The following is an 8781-nucleotide window of genomic DNA, read 5'->3' as shown; positions in this document are numbered from 1 at the left end:
CCACGTGAGGAATGGAGTTCAAACCGGCCAGGCTTTTTGGCAGCAAAGGGGAGCTCAGCCGGCAAAGCAAGAGATGCTTTGGGCTTTGTTGTGAGCAATCTCTTGCCTTGGATGTTTTGCATCCTTCATCTCCAGAACTCATCATAGTTTACAAATATTAACTAATTAAGCCTATCAGAGCTCCGGTGAGGTAAGTAATTGCTGTGCTAACGACTGGCATTATATCCGTTCTCTTCTCTAAGTATTGGGCAGTGCTGTTCACTATAGAGGAATAAAGAGGCAAATCTTAAGCATGCAAAAAGATAAGCAATACTTTTGGATTATCCAGCCATCCAACCTCCTGGCTGGTGGCCAGAAACCAAGACCTACTGCAACAGGTACCTGTGGCATTGCTTTCGAAGCCACGTTCCTCCCTCTTCTGTCTGTATAAACCCAAGCGAGCCTTCCTCAGAGACTTCCCCAGAGGGATGGGAAACCAGACTTTGTATATTTAGGTAGCTCATTGATCGCATCACTGATGGGATGTTGGTTCCCAAGGAAACAAAAAGAAAATGGTGGTCACACATTATTTTTTTTTTTCTCTCACTAGGTGGTTACAAGGACAAGGTTCTGGTTTTGCACTGTCACAGATCTCCGGTTCAGCCCAGCATGAGGTGGCCACCAGGCTCCCACAGGTGAGCACTGCTTTCAGGAGGTATTAGATGCTCATAAGAGGAAGTCACGCATAATTTAGGGTAAAATTGCCATGAAAACGCTTGTTCATGTTGTACCACGTAGCGTTTTGTTGTCCTGGAGAGATGCATTAGCTGTTTTTGCTGCCTCTGGAAGAGGTCACCTATCCCAGGCGGTCCCTAACCCTGTGGGGAGCCTCATGTCCCCCTCTGCCTGTCTGGCTTTTTGGGGCACTGCCATAAGCAGGGTGGGGACAGGGACACTGCTGTTGTGGCCCAGGCTCACTGCAGATCAAAGCAGGGCAGTAAGGGATGCTGCAGCCTAGCACTTTGTGCAAACAGCAGGACATGTAATTGGCACTACTACTTCCCACTTTCCAATGAGCACTTGATTTCATTTTGCGTATGACCCTAATGTCGAGGTACCTCCTTGACCCCTGTATGGAAGGGTATATTGAAGTCTAGGATATCCCACAAGCTTTTTTGGATTTGTTTGTTTGATTTTTTTTTTTTTTTTTTTCTTTGCAAATAGATTTTTAGCCAAAACGATAGGCAGGAAATGTAAAGAAGACTTTTTATCAGGGACTGTTATAACAGGACAAGGGCCAATGGTTTTATACTGAAGGAGGGGAGATTCAGGCTAGATATGAGGGTCCTGTTGGGCTCAGATGGGCCCTGTCAGGCCCTGTTGGTCTCTGCTGGGCTCTGTGGGGCTTCGTTGGGCTCTTCTGCCTTCTGTCGGGCCTTGTCAGGCTCTGTCGAGCTCTGTCGTGCCCTGTCAGGCCCTGTCCGTCTCTGTTGGGCTCTGTCGAGCTTTGTTGGGTTCTTTTGGGCTCTGTTGAGCCTTGTCAGCCTTTGTTGAGCCCTGTTGGGCTCTGTTGGGCTCTTCTGGCCTCTGTCAGATGCTGTCAGGCTCTGTTGGTGTCTGTCGAGCCCTGTCACCTGGTCCCCCTTGTCTCTCCTCTCTGAACAGGAGCTCGGTGCCACCAGGAGCCCTGATGATCCCAGGACAGTCCTGTGCGTGACTCTGCTTTGGAGGGACAGTCAGGCAGACCAGCTTTTCTTTTTCATGCACCGGTGCGAAATTAAGGGGATTTTGGAAAAAAGCCTGGACTAGCAGAGCTGAGCTTCCCTGGGAAGTGTTGTATGGAGATGCTAATTGTTCAAGGTGTGGAAATACTAGGCTTTCCCATGGATTCTGCCTTTCCAGTCCTGGCCAAGCTGCCAGCTCTCACCTGGAAAGCGAGACAGGCATTAATTGAGAGGCTGTGTTTGATTTTGGGGGAAAAGGTAGGATCTGGGCTGCAGGGGGGAATGGCTGTGTGCAGGGATGGAGCAGACCAGCGCCTGGTGGTGGGGGTCCGGCCTGCCCCCCGAAAAGCAGCGGGGGCTGGAGGGAAACGCAGCAAGGAAATTACTCCAGGAGAAAGGAGAAGTGAGTCACACATAGAATTTGGGGCGTACAGAAACCAGGGCTGTACCAGTCTGGTAGGTAGGAGAGTCCTAAACCAGTTCATTTCTGTCCATTGAAATAAGCCCAGGGACCTGCATTTGCTCTGACCCTGGCTGGTCCCATCCGCGATGAGCTGGCAGGGTTTATGTCAACTCAAACCCACTTTAAAACCTCTGTTTTTCTGCTTATTGATAGCTGTGTAATTCCAAAGCCATCCTACTGAAGACAGAGTCCTGTTGCTGATCCAGCTACTCCTGGTGAAATATACTCTAAAGGAGTCCTCTGACTTTGATATGAACATTACATGTTATTTGGCTGTATGAACAAGAGACAAATTTTGGAAAGACTCCTGTAATTAGCTGCTGGCCAGAGCTGTGTGTGTTCCCACGAGTGTCCGATCTGTCCCACGTCAGGGAACCTCGTCTCTCCGTAGTCATCTAAGGTTGAGGCAGGAGAAGTCGGAAGATAAACAAGAAAACTTTTCTGAGTGTATTTATACTGCTTGAGCTTGCCCATACTCTAATGTCACATTCCGCAGATTACAGAACCTAGTAATTACAGCTAAGAAGTCCAAAATGTGTAATTACCCTGTAAGCACTTTGAGCTAGGAGGCAGAAATAAGCATGGTCATTACACACTCATTAGGTGATCTATCGCTTTCCCCAATCAGCACTCAAAATCCAGGAGTGGCAGAAAGTACAGCTACTCATTTCCCCAGCCTCCATCCCCATCAGCACTGGGTGAAGGGAGGAAACCAGCTCATTTTCCTGCATGCATTGCAGCCAAAACAGCTCCAAAATCCAGTTTTCTTTCCTTAAGAGAGATGATTCCTGATCAGAGTTTCAGATCTGGAGTGGGAGGCTCTTGAGGGAAGGTTGTGTTTGTTTTTATTTCCCACTACTTTGCTTTCCTTCCTAATTAAACTAGCTCTTTTGTCAGTCCCTGAATTTCTTTACCCCCTCCACTTTTCCCAGAGAGGCTTCTTAACATTTCCTGTCTCTAATCAATACACAATTTATATGCAATAACTTTGTCCAGAGAATAGGGAAGCAGCTATCAGGGTTTCTCCTGTAATTCTGCTGCGCTGTAGCCATCGACTGAAGGTCAATGCAAGCTTGACTGTGACTGATTTTTACTGTCTTTGGGCAGCCCATCAGCAAAATGCAAGCTTTGTGAAACCTTGACTCGATGCAGGCTGTAACAGATAGCACTGTGCATCCTGCCGAGCACACTGTGCATCCTGCCGAGCACACTGTGCAGCCGGCGTCCTTGGCGATGCCATGTATGGTGAAGCTTCATCTTACGCTTGCGCAACCCTTTCTGGTGGAAGGAGGGGACCCCATGCCTCCATGGGGTGTGATGGACATCCTGACAGATGCTATTTTCCCCAGTTATATGCGTAGTGGGTGCTTTGATAGCAGGAGAAGCTGGTGCTGGCTCAGCGAGCGAGGAGAAGAGCTCCAATCGGTACCCCTGGGGATGGCGAGACAATTCTGCAGAGAGGACCTTGCATGGGGGAGCAAGCACCTCGCTTATCCTGCCGCCCAGTGAGGCTCATGTTCATCTGCCTCCTGTCACTTGAGATCCTGCTGTCACCTCTTCAGCATCCTTCCAGCTGTACCGGTATGGCTCCCACCAGGAAGGGGACAGGAAGGGCAGGAGAAGACATTAGCAAGGACCAAAAGGAGTCTTCATCCTTAGAAATTAAACTTTGGGAGATGGATGTCATCCTTTGTCATCCCTAACCCTCCCATGGGTGTTGCCTGGGAGGAGTGGATATGCCCAGTGGGAATGACCAATGCCCCTCCACACCATTTTTGGGTGTCTCGCAGTGTCTTGCAGTGGTGGGATCAGCCAGGGATACTCTGGCTGACATGCTTAACAAGCAGGGAGGCACAGCCTCATGGCCATTTGGCATCTTATTAATCACATTTAATGTGTAGGTTGCTTTAGCGTTGATCATTTTAAAGTTCCCTGTCGGGAAGGTTACCTGTATAATTATAGGTATAAATCTCAGGAACGTTCTTGCCAAAACAAATGGACCATCTCAGGCTCAGGCCAGGGATGAACCCAGAGAAACCATAAAAAAAAAAAGGGTTCTTAGTGATGGACCAGGAAATCTGCACCCGGCGCAGGGCTGGGAAGAGCTACATAACTTGAGAGATAAATACAGCATTTGGGTAGTTGGGAAGAGTTCCTGCAGTTGTCCTGGTTTGTACAAAAGTAGGAGCTATTGATCATGAGGCTTCGGGCATGAAGCGATGGTCACTGATGGCAAAATTGGGAAAGGCTCCAAATCTGCCTCACCTGCTGCTGACTCCAGCAAAATCTAGGCTCACGTTGCAGTCAGGGCTGGTGTTGGCAGCATTTCTCAACACTGCCTATATGCTTGGGTTTTTTTTTTATTTTGACCTTTGAGATGCACAGGCTGGGTGAAAAGTCTGTCACAACATCTTTAATTTTGCATGTGCCCTTAGAAACCCGGCTGTTGGCACCTACCTCTCCTCTGCTGCGATACCACAGAAAACCAACCTCGTGCCCTTTCTCCTCTTCGAATCGCAGGTGCCTCCTGATCAGAGCAGGTCTTGGATGGATGGAGATGTTCGCATGCCTTGTCTCCTGAAGGCCATGTTTGTCCACCTCCGCCTTTTCTGGAGAAGACGGTAGGTGAGCAGTTGGAAGCAGAGACGCTGATTTGGGTTTTTGGTCTGTGCCTGTGCTCAGCACGCAGAAGGATTAGTCATGGTTCACACTGCCATAATAAATTAAGGCGCAAGGACAACAGTATATTAGGAGTAAAATATTCTGTATTAGCAGTTAGAAGAAATATTAAGGACTGCAGTATTCTGGATTGCTAATTGCAGGATGCACTAACTGCAAAGCAAGCAGTGCAGGCTCTTATATAAACTCCAGTGCCCCATAGCTTACATTATGAATAGCAAGAAGAGTACATGGGACATCATCTTGATGAAACCAAGACAAACATCTAAAAACACTTAAAATACTTGTCTGAAACCATCCTCGTGTCTCTGTGGTATCCCAGTTAATTGCAGCCCTCTCTAAAAGCACTGCCTGGCTTTTGTCTTTTACACTTATGTTAGTTGCTTCCAACTTTCTCATCGGCCTCATCTATAAATTCAGACTGCTCTTAAATAAGACTGGTGCCACACAAAACCACTTCTCCCATCCCTGTGCACTGTCTAACGATTATTCCCTTATCCCTTTATATAACTGAATCAAGCCTGACACTTAAAGCACTCCCTGAGGGAAGTTATTGAATTTAACAGGGCTGAAACCAACAGGGTTCTAGAGAAATGCTCTAAAAACCTGGGAGAGATAATGGAAAACAATATCCTTTCTATAAGTTTCTGCACCACCCTATAAAATTCTATGGCAAGAATGAAATTATTTGGGATTTTTTTTGCCCATAAAGGCTAATTATGAGTAAACTTGCTCTGGTGCTTTTATTGCTGAGCCCCAAAAACTCAATGGATACAGCTATCCTGCTTTTTCTCTCCTGGGCAGGAGGATGCTTTGGCTCTACTCCTTAGCAATTCCTTCTCATTTTGATCCGAGGTGGGATCTTGTCTAATCCAGCCCCGTGGTACAAAGTTCTGCCATGATTTGCTGCTTGACTGGCTTTTTCCTGCAAGTCCCTCACCTTCCTGCAGCTCCCATAGTGTCGGCTGCTTGGCCAAGAGAGGCAGAGGAAATAAGAGACGTTATGACACAGAAATACGGCAAAGACAACAATTCTCCAAGCTTTGCCAATCCTTCTCCAGGCTTCCCAAGCCAGGAAAAAAACAAAAAACAAAAACCAAACACAACAGCTTAGGCGCTCAGCTCTCAGGAAAAAAAAGTTTTTTGTTGGTCAAGGAGCATTATGGATCCTCCAAAGCTTTGAAGCTACGAGGGATTTTGTATTACCTTGCCTAATAATTCTCCCAGGAGCCTGTGCAAATATTCTCATGAATGAAAACTACCCAGCTACTTCGCTGGTATTTGCAATTCCTTTTATTCACGCCGACTTTTTCTTGCTGAGATTGCTCACACAAAGGGCGAATAAATATTCAAAGTACTCATGCCTGAAATGCTTCTGCCAATGTTATGAAATGTTCTTTTTATTATTTTTCTCGGTGCATTCAAACAATTTCAATTGATGAACCTTAAAAGGAACTCCTGTGTGTAAGAGAAAGGTGACTCAATACGGGAAAAGAGGATCGCATGATGGTATTAATGTCATCACCTACTCACCGAAGTTAAAAAAATCCTGGCAGTGACTAGGGGACATCCGGATATTAATCGAGAAGCTGAAATGAGTTCATTTAACACTCTTTGCACAGACAGTAAATGTTTCATCCCATTGACTTGTTTGTATGTGTGTTTTGTTTTGTGCTCTTTAACAAGAAGAGGAAAAAGAGGGAAAAAAAAATGAAGCCAAAATACTCGCTGTAAATAATTCAACTCTATTCTCTTCTTTAGAGTAGTGGATGCGGTGCCTACGTTTGAAGACGTGGTTCAAACTGTAACCTCTTCTCTCCCAAGTGTACCTTAAAGTTGGCTTTCAGCTCAGCGTGATGTGATCAGAGGTGACGTGGCATTGTTCTTGGGACAGGGTAGGTAAAAACAAGCTGAAAAGGAATGGTGAAATTCAGGGCTTGGCACAGCTGAAGGACCTCGGTGGGAGGGCCAGGGCTTCCTTGGCGAAGGGAGGCAGATGTGGCTCTTTGCATCAGTGGTACTGATTTGTCTCCAGTTTAGTCCTAAGCTTCCTCTCCCAGTAGCTTAAACTGAGACGAGCAGAACTAGCTAAAGAGCCCCAGGGACTTGTCCCAAACCCGTAACACCAGTCTGCATCCTTTTCTGCTGGTGGACCAACGTCCTGGGCTACTCAAAGCCTCCTGCCTAACTGGTGTCAACTGTTTCTCATCATCCACCCCATGCAAACACCACCAGTGGGGACAGCTGCCTGAAGCCATCTCGGCAGCACTGCCATGGAAATATTCACTGTGTGGAAAAAAATTAAGGCTTTTTTTCTTTAAGTAGTAGAAAGTAAGTCAGTTCCATTTCTGGAATAGTTTTTAAAATAACTCTCAGTCAAAGTATTCTCACACAAAGCATTCTGGACTAGAAGAGGGGACAGACGTCTTGTTTTGTCCAGTCTTGCTGAGCTTTGCAAGGAAACCCAAAATAAATCTCCCCTCTCCTAGGCTGCACCTTCCCCTCCAGTGTGGACAACAGGATGCTAAACACACGGTTGTGATCTCCTGCACCAGGGCTGAACGTGTCCCAGACTGTTTCCTGGGTCCCTCGGTTTGGAAAGGACGATCCAACACCTTGGCTACAACTGGATCCTGGCTCTGCTCGGTGGAGACGCCCTAAGTCTCCAGTAAATCTCCATCTTGGGCTGTACTAAGAGGCACCAGGTACATGGTTTTTTGGGTTGAAATGCAGAAACGAGCTGATGAGTCCTTCCTGCTGGGATGAGCAGGTCCTACCCCACACCTCACTATCCCTGCTTGCCTTTGAACCCAGCCTGTTCCCTGCTCCTGGCTCCATAAATATGAGAGATTATTGCAGCTGGTGGGAGGAATAAGAAAAATTGTAACCTGATAAGTGCTGAAGAGACCATCTGAGTAGCTCGGGGTGATGTTCCCAGCGTGACCAGTCAGGCCAGGTCTGGCAGGGCACACCGTTTCCTCATTACTTGTGCTGACAGAGAACTTGGATGTCCAACCTCAACTATCAGTATTTTGTGTTTCCAAGGCAACCTTGGCTTTAACAGCCTTCATAATGACATCATTTGGTTGAAATGAGCATGCATGATCATTTGATTACCAGTGGAAGTATAAATTAGGTTACTCTCCCCACCCCCAGCCACTTGAAAAATAAATGCATTGGAGGGAGGGGGAATAAAAAAAAAAATCCCTCAGAAGAGGGTAAATGGAAAAATCAATTTTTACATTAATGGAGTCCTCGTTCAGCATTTCTTCTCTTTATAGATTTAGATAACAGTGATATCTTAGTTTCACAGAGCAAAGAAATTAATTACTTACTAATGGTGCAATTCAGAAGTTAATTTATGTTATCCATTTAAATGTGTCATTATTAATCAATTTAAAGGAAGGGACCTGTAAGCCAGCACTGTCTGAACTGAGTTATGTTGTTGGAGGACTCCCCGTGCCTGCTCCTTGCCAGCAAACGTACCCTTCCCACTACCTGCAAGCTGTTGCACCTCGAAGTGTTCTGGCATCCCTGATGCCAGAAAAAAAAGGGGATTCCTCAGTCGGTGCATTCCCCTCGTTACAGACCAGTTTCACGGTGCTGCAAAGGTTTTAAGGCTCTTTTCATATTTAAGTTACTCAAATTCTTAGTCTGAGGTTCAATCTTTTTTTTTCTTTTTTTCTCAATTGAAAAAGGTGAGGTACAGGAGTGTTTTGCCGCTGGCTTCCCAGCAGGTTTTGGCCAAGTCGTGGGGATTTTAGCACCGCATGGGCTCCCTAACAGGGTCAGGATGGGGCAGCCACCTTAGGAGGGTGATAATTAAATTGTCACAGATCTGATTATCTTATTTTTACTGCCGCGTTTAGATGGCAAGAGGTAATTTATTGCACAGGGCTCTTCTTTTTCTGAGTAAGGCTTGTCTCAGGTTGAAAA

The 8781-nt window shown here is 46.3% G+C and overlaps 1 long non-coding RNA gene across 1 annotated transcript in view; it reads left to right on the top strand.

Moving 5' to 3' along the window:
- The first annotated feature begins 590 nt into the window (after nucleotides 1-590).
- LOC135991007 (uncharacterized) overlaps nucleotides 591-8781 on the top strand; it is an 82933-nt gene continuing 74742 nt past the window's right edge. The window contains exons 1-4 of the long non-coding RNA XR_010606472.1: nucleotides 591-674; nucleotides 4687-4787; nucleotides 6607-6740; nucleotides 7335-7550. This is a non-coding gene — a long non-coding RNA (uncharacterized LOC135991007). The remainder of the gene's footprint in view (nucleotides 675-4686; nucleotides 4788-6606; nucleotides 6741-7334; nucleotides 7551-8781) is intronic.

Source organism: Caloenas nicobarica, chromosome 7, assembly GCF_036013445.1.
Source record: "Caloenas nicobarica isolate bCalNic1 chromosome 7, bCalNic1.hap1, whole genome shotgun sequence".
Taxonomy (NCBI): domain Eukaryota; kingdom Metazoa; phylum Chordata; class Aves; order Columbiformes; family Columbidae; genus Caloenas; species Caloenas nicobarica.
Note: the sequence above shows the minus strand (reverse complement) of the source record. Positions and strands in the feature narration are given on the sequence as shown.